Here is a 13,241-nt window from a genome sequence, read left to right on the forward strand (position 1 = left end):
GGGTGCATCCTCAACCTCTTGTCTCCCATGCAAGGCGTAAAAGCGATTGGTGCGTTGGACACCTCCTTGGACTTGTTCACCATGAGCAATTTGTCCTTGAGTCCTACCACCACCATATCTACAATCCTTAGCATGGTGGCCCAGCTTGCCACACTTAAAGCATGCATTGGAGCCGGCTAAGCATTCCCCTTTGTGAGTCCTTCCACACTTCTTGCAAGTGGGAAAAGTTTGAGTAGCAACATTCTCTCTTGGAATCATTGGTTTACCACTCTTGTCCTTGTTGAACTTTGGAGGAGGAGTATTGGTGGAACCTTGTCCCATAAATCGTTGCCCACCTTGGCCTTTGCCATTGTTACCATAATCGGACCTTTGAGGGTTAAACCCTCCACCATCCACTCTAGCCTTTTTGAACCCCCTTGATCTCTCTTTAAGCTTCTCTTCTTCAATTTGTTCTGCGTAAGTCATTAACCGAGAGATATCCATCTCCTTGACCAACATGGCCGTTTCGCACTCCTTGGACACCAAGCTTGACACACCGGAAATAAACTTGCTCATCCTAGCTCTTGGGTCAGAGACCATAAAGGGAGCATACTTTGACAACTTAGTGAATTTGAGAGCATACTCCCTCACACTCATACTTCCTTGACGGAGGTTGATGAACTCTTGGATTTTGGCCTCCCTTAGCTCTAATGGGAAAAAGCGGTCTAGGAAGGCACCTTTGAACTCTTCCCATCCTATCGATCCTATTTCTTCATCCCTCTCAACAACCCATTGTTCGTACCACACTCGAGATACACCTTTGAGTTGATAGGCCACTAGCTCGGCCTTCTTATTTGGTGGCACACCCATGATAGCCATAATCCGGTACACCTCATTAATGAACTCCATAGGGTCCTCATCTAGTTTAGAACCATCGAACTCGGGTGGATTCATCCTTTGGAAATCCCGAATTCTAGAGGCTGGATTTTGCATTTGGGGAGGAGGAACACCTAGATTCCCTTGGTTAGCTATGACTTGAGCTAACAAAGTAATAACACTGCGAAACTCGGCATGGGTTACCCCGTCCTCATGATGTTGGGCATTAGGAATCGGAGGAGTTTGGTCCTCATCGTCAACCCTTGCTCTTTGAGGTGGTCTTCCACGAGTCATTATCTATAGAACACAAAATGGGTCGTTAGTTAAAGGAAAGCTTAGGACACTCTAAGGCACGACATGAATTTGAAAGAACTGAAAATTTTCCTAAACGCCTCATAGTCTCTTATTCATAATTGTGGCGCGCTTCACAACCATGAACAAGAACCTATTCGACGCGGCATGTTGGACTTCTAAGGATCATTCAAAACCTCGGGCTCTGATACCAAGTTTGTCATGACCCAAGCCTAGGGCCTAGACGTGACATAGCGAATGAGGAACCCGAAAGTACCTCAAACAAGCCTCTTAGCATTTTTTAGCCTTTCATAGGTAATGATGATAAATAAACAAGTAGAAATCATAATAAATCTTCAACTTACATATGTCGAACAATACCTCTAACTATTTGATTTAACGGGGCTAAGACAAATCCCTAGCTCACCCTCAATCATAATAGAAGAAATTTCATAGTAAAACCTCTTAACATATCATAAGTTAGAAATATAAAGGAATATTGTTCCCGGAACATGGGAACTCACCAAAAGTAGTCTTCAAACGAAGTCTCAACTAGCCACGTGGAGGAGAACGAGGAGGAGCACTGATCCCTACATGGTGATATCATGTAGGCAAAAGAGTATGCGTTAGTACTTTGAATGTACTAAGTATGTAAGGATGCATGAACATTGAGGAAACATTAAAACATTTATGTAATATGAAATATAATTTAATGTATGCATAATAAATCATATATATATCCTTTAAAACATTCATTTTGTGGGAAATTCACTATAACCGACATTTAAGACCATGCGAGTTATTACATGGAATCCAACATAACCCCCTACGTTGGCCGGAGAGACTACTTGCCGGGTAGAACTCCGTCAACTTCATTTATTTCTTTAACTTTAACTTTAAGGGCTTTTTATGGATCCATTAGCCTAAGCCTACAAGGGCTCCTATATTGGCACATAGTTAATGATACAAGGGGTTGCTACTAGGATTCCCTTACCGAATCCCACCTCAATGCCTCATTCGGTGCTAAGTCAATCCCACGGAATAGTTTAATACTTCAAAATATTCATAGCATATAACTTGAAAATTCAAACATCATATTCGATAGAATAGCTCATTAAAACATTTGATAATTCAAATATGCAAGAATTGTCCTTATTGCATAAAGAATCCATCATTCATATCATTTCATCATTCTTTCATTTCATAAGACTCCCTTTTTGATCATAGATATTGCTTTCATAAACATTCATTTGGAGTCAAGGCTTTCAAGTCAAACTTTATTAAAAACATAGTAAAACTAGATGGGTTCAAATCACTTCAACTTGCAAATATGTATGTAAATAAATATACATAAATACTTTGAAATCCATTAATTAAAAATCATGCTTTAAACAACCCACCATGAATTTCAAGAACCTTTAAATAGATAATAGAGGAATTACTTGTAAACCATCAATTCATACATATTAAATTGTGTTACATCAAAATAGAGCAAGAATCATTAGTTTAACCATTATTCATACTATTAAGTAAAAATAAGAATTACCATAAGAAAATATTAATTGAAATCAAGAGACTTAATTGAAAGAGTTTTTGGACTACATGGGTGGAAGAATCCATGGATAAATACCCACATAACTTAGAGTAGAGCTTAAGGAAAATAAATATAATTTATCATATAATCAAAATAATTTAGATATGAGAGTGGAAGGAATACTCTCATTGAAGCCTTACATACCTGGAAACCGAAGCTTTAGTTGGTACCGAAAGACTTAATGAACACTCTTGAGTCCTAGCTTCTCTCCTCGCCGGAACATTTTATGTACTACCCGGAGTATATGAATCACCGGAATAGTATTTCTTCACTACTAAGAACTAAAACTATATTTAAGAATGTGTAAAGAAGTGTATAGAGAGAAAATTTGCTTGAGAAAGCTTGATGAATAAAATAAGGAAATAAGGTGGGTATTTATAGGTGGGAAAGAGGGACCTAACAATAAATAAAATAATTATAAATAAAAATTTGAAAATTTAGTGGAATATATAGATGTCATGGATGATGTTAAATGGAGGACAATTTATGTCATTAGTGATGTCAAATGTATCTAGATCTTTCTATGGTAGGTGAAATGAGTTATCTTTGACAGAATACTCTTTTTGGGAGCTGCGTTTGAATAAGATAAATTCCTTATTAGGATTTGGTGTCTTCATAAGAATTGTAGATATGGAAGTCTAGTTTCATATCGTTCAAAAATCAACCAATTTGGATAAACCTACAGTGAGATATGATTTTTCTTGTATAAACACTCATTTCCGTCACATCATCCTATCTTACAAAAATTAATTTATTTGACCTACTTAAACTCCGAATCTTAAAATATGGTCTTCATAAATGTTGTAGGTAATGATCTCGTGATTACTCAAAAATTTGAGTCACTCAATTTGGATATTCCTATAAAAAGTTATGACCAAAATACAGAGGCTGTATCATGTTTAGGCTAAAATTAAAACATCGTATACAACGTTTTTAGGGGATGTTACATTATCTCCCCCTTGGGAACATTCGTCCTCGAATGAGAAAAGACTTATCTTGAGTAGAGTAGAGTGTTAACAAACAACCTATCATTAATGCAACAGTGTAATTTAAAATATCATTTAAAATATATTTTATAATTTTGCAAGCATATGACAAGAAAAGTTGAGATGTAAAGATTTCAAGTAATTGAGCAAGGGCAACTTAATACCTTAGGTTTGGGTAGAGGGGAAAAGATGAGGGTATCTCTTAATCATATCTGCTTCCGCTTCCCATGTTGTACTTTCTATTTGTTGATTCCTCTAAAGAACTTTAACAGATGCAACTTCTTTGTTCCTCAATCTCTTAACTTGCCGGTCCAAAATTTCCACAGGAACTTCTTCATAGGTCAAGTTTTCTTCAATATTCACTACTCCCATAGGTACAATGGAACTAGGATCACCCACATGTTTTTTCAACATAGATACGTGAAACACCGGATGAACCATGGCCATTTCCAATGGTAATTCCAACTCATATGCAACCTTACCAACACGTCTCACGATTCTATAAGGCCCTACATACCTAGGGCTCAATTTCCCTTTCTTACCAAATCGAACCACACCTTTCATGGGTGAAACCTTCAGATACACCCAATCATCCACATTAAACTCAAGATCCCTTCTTCTAGTGTCAGAATAGGACTTTTGACGTCTTTGAGCCGTCTTCAACCTTTCTCTAATGATCTTCACCTTCTCTAAAGCATCAAGTACCAAATCGGGGCCCAACAAGGTCATCTTACCTACTTCGAACCAACCAACAAGTGATCTACATCGTCTCCCATACAAAGCTTCAAACGGCGCCATCTCAATACTTGAGTGGTAACTATTATTATAGGCAAACTCGATGAGAGGTGGATGATCATCCCAATTCCCTTTAAACTCCAACACACAAGCCCTAAACATATCCTCTAGTGTTTGAATCGTCCTTTCGGCTTGCCCATTCGTTTGAGGATGGAATGTTGTGCTCAACTTTACCTTAGTACCGAGGCCTTTTTGAAATGATCTCCAGAAATGAAAAGTGAATTGGGTACCACAATCCGAAATAATGGATAAAGGCACACCATGCAACCTCACCAACTCCCGAATATACAACTTGGCATAGTCTTCGGCACTATAGGAAGTTTTAACTGGTAGGAAGTGAGCTGACTTAGTCATTCTATCAACAATTACCCAAATCGAGTCATGACGTTTCCGGGTATGAGGCAAACCCACTACAAAATCCATATTCACATCTTCCCACTTCCAAGTTGGGATTTCAATGTCTTGGGCTAGGCCACCCGGCCTTTGATGTTCGGCCTTCACTTGTTGGCAATTCGTACATTCGGACACAAACCTTGCTATGTCCTTCTTCATGCCACCCCACCAATACAACTCCTTTAAGTCTCGGTACATTTTTGTTGAACCGGGATGAATGGAGTATGTAGAATTATGAGCCTCCATCATGATCAAACTCCTTAGGCCATCAACATTTGGAACACATATTCGACCTTGATAGTATAGTACCCCATCTCCCCGTGGGAAAAGACCTCTATCTTCTTTTCCTTTACCAACTTCTTTAACTCGATAAACTTTGGGTCAAGATCTTGCTTGGATTTAACATCCACCACCAAAGAGGATTCAGACCTATTTTGAACAACTATACCCCCATCATTAGTACTACCCAACTTCACCCCTAATCTAGCCAATCGGTGAACATCTTTCACCAACTCCCTCTTCCTTTCATCAACATGGGCCACACTCCCCATAGACACTCTACTAAGTGTATCAGCAACCACATTGGCTTTACCCGGATGATAGTTCACACTCATGTCATAGTCCTTAAGGAGCTCTAGCCACCTTCCTTGCCTTAGATTAAGGTCCTTTTAGGTGAATACATATTGAAGACTCTTATGATCAGTATACACATCCACGTGCACCCCATAGAGGTAATGCCTCCAAATCTTCAGAGCAAAAACAACGGCCGCCAATTCAAGGTCATGGGTAGGGTAGTTGCGCTCATGCACCTTTAATTGCCTAGAAGCATAGGCTATTACCTTGCCTTTTTGCATTAAGACACAACCTAAACCAACCTTTGAAGCATCACAATAAACTACAAACCCTTCTAATCCTTCTAGGAGAGTCAAAATAGGAGCAGAGGTAAGTCGATCTTTTAAGGTCTGGAAACTCTTCTCACACTCATCTGTCCATATGAATTTGGATTTCTTTTGGGTCAATTTTGTCATAGGAGATGAGATGGAAGAAAAGCCTTTGACGAACCTTCTATAGTACCCAGCTAGACCTAAGAAGCTCCTAATGTCTGAAGGAGATTGTCACGCCCCGAGAGGGTACCCTAGGCGTGGCCGGCACTCAGAAACCATCTCTGGCTTCCGAGAGAACCACTTGGTCTCATTACTCATTTGTTCATCAGCGGAAGACTTAATAATACTAATGTGGGCTTGTCATAATCAAAGGAAAAATAGATAATTCTTAGAAGAAGTAGTTTCTAAGGAGAACTACTCCGATTACATCATCAAACTCTGTCTATGAAGCCTCTAATACTCTTAGATGGTGCCAATGACATGTCCATGGCTACCTCAAAAGAAACATCACACTCAACAATAATAAAAAGATAAGGAGTTCCTTCGAATACAAGAAGGACTTCACCAAATAGCTGAAAAGAAATGATCTTCAACGATGCGCCTGTTGAGGATCTCTAACACCTGTATCTGCATCATAAAATGATGCAGGTCGAATGAAGTCAGTACGTGGAATGTACGAGTATGTAAAATGGCAGGAAGGTAAGGACAGATATCAAGATACTCCTCTCAATAAAACTCAGCTCAGAACTCAACATCATCTCAACATGAATATGTAATGCAAGTTTAAAATATAATAATAAAAATAATAGTAATAAGCAATGCTTACTCAGTTGGGAGTTTCTCTAACCGACAACCATCACTTATGAGCTAGCGATGATACAACGAAGCGATGTCGTTGCCACATCCATCCAATACCTTGCCAGGGTAAAGGACATCACCATCTTGGATCCACTCATCAAAGTCCTCTTTTTGGGACTTAAGAGGCATAGCCTCCATCCTACGCTGGCTACGTAGTTCTGGGGTTTGAGTCAATTAAACTCTTACCCAACTCGGTGCTCAATACTACTCCCAAAATATGTGCTCATATTAAACTCATCATCTAGTCTCATTGGACTTTAATTTAAATCATCAAACTCATCTCATTACCTCTTCATCAATTATTATACTTCGAAAACATCATTTACATCTCATCAAAACATCTTGCTCAAAACATCATTTACTCAAAAAAAATCATTTAAACTCAATTCTTTTGCTCTTTCAAAACTCAATAAAATACATATATAGTATTAATTCATATCACTCTTTTTATCAATGAAAATATTAAAAAGCCAACATCTTTACTCAAAATATATGTAAAAATATAAATCAATTAGGATTCATGGGAAAGTAGCCATGAACAATAATTCCAATAATATGAGAGATAACAATAATAATAATATTAATGCATAAATATATCAAACTCAATAGAAGAAGAATTATTTCATTTAGAATTCAAGATTTGGATAAAACTCAACTATAACTCAATTATAATAAATTTAAATATTGGGCGCATGGACGAACTCAATCCAATGCTATGAAAGCCTTACATACCTTAAATCCGAAGGCTTACTCCGAATTGGAACACTCTTGGACCCCTAGCCTTTTCTTCTAGCCGGAGCGTTTTGTGTACTACCCGGAGTATAAGAATCACCGGAGTAGTATTTTTATACTACTAAGAACTAAAACTATATTTGAGAAGAAGTATATAGAGAGAAGAAATGCTTAAGAAAGCTTGATGAATAAAATGAGGAAATAAGGTGGGTATTTATAGGTGGGAAAGAGGGACCTAACAATAAATAAAATAATTATAAAGAAAAATCTGAAAATTTAATGGAATATATTGATGTCATGGATGATGTTAAATGGAGGACAATTTATGTCATGCATGATGTCAAATGCATCTAGATGTTTCCCTGGTAGGTAAGATGAGTTCTTTTTAACAGAATACTCATTTTCGAAGCTGCGTTTGAATAAGATAAATTCCTTATTAGGATTTGGTGTCTTCATAAGAATTGTAGATATGAAAGTCTAGTTTCATATAGTTCAAGAATCAACCAATTTGGAGCAACCTACAGTGAGATATGAATTTTCTTCTATCAACACTCAATTCCGTCACAGCACTATATCTTGCAAAGATTAATTTATTTAACCTACTTATACTCCGAATTTGAAGTTATGTTCTTCATGAAAGTTGTAGGTAAGGATGTTGTGAGTACCCAGAAATTTGAATCACCTAATGTGGACCAACCTATGAAGAGTTATGCCAAAATACAGAGGCTGTATTATTTTCATCGAGAATTGAAATACCGACATACAATATTTTAGGGGTTGTTACAATATCTTCCCCTTGGGATCATTCGTCCTCGAATGAAGATGAAAATAGGAGACATAAAGAATGAATATCATCAATACATCAATTTCTCAAAAACTCTGATACTCAAATGGTCAATGACTCAAACTCAAGAATAAACATCGATTCAAAGGTAGAAATAAGGATAATTACCTTGAATATCGTTATCAGAAGGCACAAATAGATGAGGATAGTTAGCCTTCATATCTTCTTCAGCTTCCCATGTAGCCTCTTCAACAAATTGATTTCGCCATAGGACTTTGACAGATGCCACTTCCTTAGTTCTTAATTTACGAACTTGACGATCAAGAATTTGAACTAGAACCTCGTCATAACTCATACTCTCTTTCACCCCAATGCTCTCAGCTGGGACAACAAGTGAAGGATCTCCCAAACACTTTTTAAGCATAGAGATGTGAAACACGGGATGAATAACAGCTAATTCTGGGGGCAACTCCAATTCATAGGCTACATTACCTACCCTCCTCATAATCTGATAAGGACCAATGTAGCGGGGACTAAGCTTCCCTTTCTTTCCAAATCTCATCACACCCTTCATGGGTGAAACTTTCAAGTATACCCAATCGTACACTTTGAACTCCAAATCTCTTCTTCTAACATCAGTGTAGGATTTTTGGCGACTTTGAGCAGTCCTCAACCTCTCTTGTATGGTTTTCACCTTCTCCATAGCTTGGTGAACCAAGTCTGGTCCAATCAACTCAGTTTCACCAACTTCAAACCAACCAATTGGTGATCTACATCTCCTCCCATACAGAGCTTCATAAGGAGCCATTTGAATACTCGAATGGAAACTATTATTGTATGCAAACTCAATAAGAGGTAAATGATCATCCCAATTACCTTTGAAGTCAATGACACAGGCTCTTAACATATCCTCCAAAGTCTGTATCGTACGCTCTGCCTGGCCATCTGTTTGCGGATGAAAAGCAGTACTAAGGTTCACTCTTGAACCCAAGCCCTTCTGAAATGTCTTCCAAAACTGAGCAGTAAATTGAGCTCCCCTATCAGAGATGATAGACAAAGGAACTCCATGCAGTCTAACAATCTCTCTAAGATACAGTTTGGTATAATCCTCTGCAGTGTTCGTAGTCTTAACCGGCAAGAAATGGGCCGATTTGGTCATCCTATCCACAATCACCCAAATAGAGTCATGTTGTTTACGGGTTCGTGGTAAACCGGTAATAAAGTCCATATTGATCATTTCCCACTTCCATTTCGGGATTTCTATATTTTGAGCCACTCCACAAGGCCTTTGGTGCTCAACTTTAACTTATTGGCAATTCGGGCACTTGGACACAAACTCTGCTATATCTCTCTTCATTCCACTCCACCAGTATACTTCTCTCAAGTCATGATACATCTTTGTTGAACCTGGATGGATGGAATACTTAGAATTATGGGCTTCTTTCATGATTCTCTCCCTAATACCATCAACACTTGGAACACATAATCTTTCTTGATATCTCAACACTCCATCTCCCCCTTTGGTAAAAGCCATTACCTTCTGCTTGTGAACCTCATCCTTCAATTGAAGAAGAATGGGATCCTAATCTTGCTTTTCTTTCACCTCTGCAACTAGAGATGATTCAGCCCTATTTCGTACTATTGTACCACCCTCACTAGAGTCAATAAGTTGAACTCCCAAACGCGCAAGTCTATGCACTTCCTTTGCCAACTCCTTCTTTTCCTCTTCCACATGGGTTGTACTCCCCATAGATAACCTGCTAAGAGCATCAGCAACTACATTTGCTTTACCTGGGTGGTAGAGAATGCTCATGTCATAATCCTTGAGCAACTCTAGCCATCTCCTCTGCCTCAAATTCAGCTCCTTCTGGCTGAATACATACTGTAAGCTTTTATGGTCTGTGAACACATCCACATATACACCATAAAGATAGTGATGCCAGATCTTAAGAGCAAATACCACAGCTGCCAACTCAAGGTCATGAGTGGGGTAGTTCCTCTCATGAGTCTTAACCTACCTGGAGGCATAGGCAATGACCTTACCTTTCTGCATCAATACACATCCCAACCCAACTCTTGAAGCATCACAATAGATTACAAAACCATCTGTTCCTTCGGGTAGGGATAGTACTGGAGCAGTAGTCAATCTAGCTTTCAACTCTTGAAAACTTTTCTCACAAGCATCAGACCATTGAAACTTAGCCTTCTTCTGAGTCAGCTTAGTCAATGGTGAGGATATGGATGAAAATCCCTCAATAAACCTCCTGTAGTAACCAGCCAAACCTAAGAAACTCCTTATGTCGGTTGGAGAGGTGGGTCGGGGCCAGTTCTTAACTGCCTCAATCTTTTGAGTATCAACTTGGATTCCATCCCCAGATATAATATGACCTAGGAATGCTACAGACTCAAGCCAAAACTCACACTTTGAAAACTTAGCATACAACTCCTTCTCCTTAAGAGTTTGAAGTACAATCCTAAGGTGATTAGCATGCTCACTCTTACTTCTAGAGTAGACCAAAATATCATCGATGAAGACAATTACAAACGTATCTAGGTATGGCTTGAATACTCAGTTCATGAGGTCCATAAAAGTTGCTGGAGCATTTGTCAATCCAAAGGACATAACAAGAAACTCAAAATGACCATAGCGGGTTCGAAAAGCCGTCTTCGGGATGTCACATTCTCTCACTTTCAACTGGTGATAGCCTGATCTGAGGTCTATCTTAGAGAAACATGTGGCACCCTGAAGTTGGTCAAATAAATCATATATTCTAGGGAGAGGGTACTTGTTTTTAATGGTGACCTTGTTTAGTTTTTGGTAATCAATGCACATTCTAAGGGACCCATCTTTCTTTCGCACGAATAGGACAGGAGCGCCCCAAGGTGAGACACTTGGCCTAATAAACCCCTTATCTAGGAGGTCTTTCAGTTGTTCTTTCAACTCTTTCAACTCAGCAGGAGCCATCCTATAAAGAGGAATGGAGATAGGTTGTGTATCAGGAAGGACATCAATACCAAAGTTTATCTCTCTATCAGGAGGGATTCCGGGTAGATCCTCAGGAAAGACTTCAGGAAACTCATTCACAATGGGAACTGACTCAAGAGATGGAGTCTGATCATTAATATTTTTGACTCGAACTATATGATATATACATCCCTTAGAGATTAATTTTCTGGCCTTAAGGTAGGAAATAAATTTACCCCTTGGCACTATAGAATTCCCCTTCCACTCTAAGATAGGCTCGTTTGGAAATTGAAACTTGACAATTCGGGTCCTACAATCAACCGAAGCATAACAAGAATAAAGCCAGTCCATACCAAGAATCACATCAAAATCAACCATGTCCAACTCAACTAAGTCAGCCATGGTATCCCTATGATAGATTGACACAGTACAATTTCTATAGACCCTCTCAGCTAAGATAGAATCACCAACAGGAGTAGACACACTGAAAGGCTCAAGAAGACACTCAGGAAGGATCTCAAATTTACTAGCCAAGTAAGGAGTAACAAAAGATAATGTAGCACCCGGATCAAGTAATGCATACACATCAAAAGAAAGGACTCGGAGCATACCAGTAACAACATCGGGTGCATTCTCTTGGTCTTGGCGACTACCCATAGCATACAGACGGTTGGTTCCCCCACCTGCACTTGAAGTTGCACCTCTATGATTACCTCTATTCTGTGGAGCTGAAGAAGAAAACTGAGCTCTACTACTTCCATCTCCCTGCCTTTTTGAAGGACACTCATTCTGGAAGTGACCTATCTTTCCACATCCATAGCAAGCATTGGTGCCCACACGACACTCTCCCAAATGGAGCCTCCCACATCTAGCACATGGTGGTTTTCCTCTAGAACCTTGAGCCATACTTAATTGGGACTGAGAACCTTGAGATCGAAAGTTTTGGTGACTTAGCGATCTCTGATCATACCTGGTATTAGGTGTAAAAGCATTTGTTGGGAAAGGTGCATAATTGGAAGACCTTTTCTGAAAGAAAGAATTGTTACCCTTCCCTTGCTTCTGCTCATTCTCATGCCCAGCAGACTTAGCCTTCTTGCTTAGGTGTTCTTCTCGGTCCTTTTTCTTGTCATCCTCAACCTGCTGAGCATACACCATCAATCTAGAAAAATCCATGTCAGAAATCATTAGCATTGCCTTACATTCTTTCTTTACATGTTTGCCTAGGCCAGAGACAAACTTCCTCATCTTAGACCTCATATGAGGAATCATTTCTGGGGCATATTTGGACAATTTAATAAACTTCAAACTATACTCTTTCACAGTCATACTCTCTTGCTTGAGGTTCACAAACTCCTCAATTTTTGCTTCACGTAGCTCTTGGGGAAAGAAGTTATCAAGAAATGCTCTTTCAAACTCATCCCAAAGAGCAGGCTCTGCATCCTCACCTCTACTTTCTTCCCACTGGTTATACCAGACATTTGCCACATCCTTGAGTTGATAAGACACGAATTCAACCCCCTCGATCTCTGTAGCATGCATCGCTTTTAATATCTTCCACATCTCATCAATGAAATTTTGGGGGTCTTCATCAACGTTGGAACCCGTGAAGACCGGCGGATTCATTCTCAGAAAATCTCTGATCCTCGTGGCAGCAGACGACTCTTGATAACTAGAGCTAGGAGTTGGTGAACTCTGGCTACTATTTCGAGCAGCCACCAACTGGGTGACCATAGCAATCGCTCCTCAAAAATCTTCCTCAGAAGTAGGAGTGGTCTGAACAGTAGGTACTTGGGGTACCTCAGTAGACCTTGCAGGTCGGCCCCTAGTTCTCCGTGGAGGCATCACTGACTGTGGAACCTCAGTGCTGGCAGCGTTCCTCTGACTAGCTGAACGTTTAGGAGGCATGTCTGAAACGTGTAAACGCACGAATTAGAAAGAAAGATTTTATAGAGTTAAACTCTATCGCACGAACTCAGATTATGAAAGAAGTGAAATAATTCCTAATGTCCTATAGCTTCCTGATTATAAGTGTGGTGCACGACACACACATAAACAAGACTCTACTAGACACGGCTTTATAGACACCCTAGGACTCTTGAACTCT

Source organism: Solanum dulcamara, chromosome 11 (genome assembly GCF_947179165.1).
Source record: "Solanum dulcamara chromosome 11, daSolDulc1.2, whole genome shotgun sequence".
NCBI classification, from domain to species: domain Eukaryota; kingdom Viridiplantae; phylum Streptophyta; class Magnoliopsida; order Solanales; family Solanaceae; genus Solanum; species Solanum dulcamara.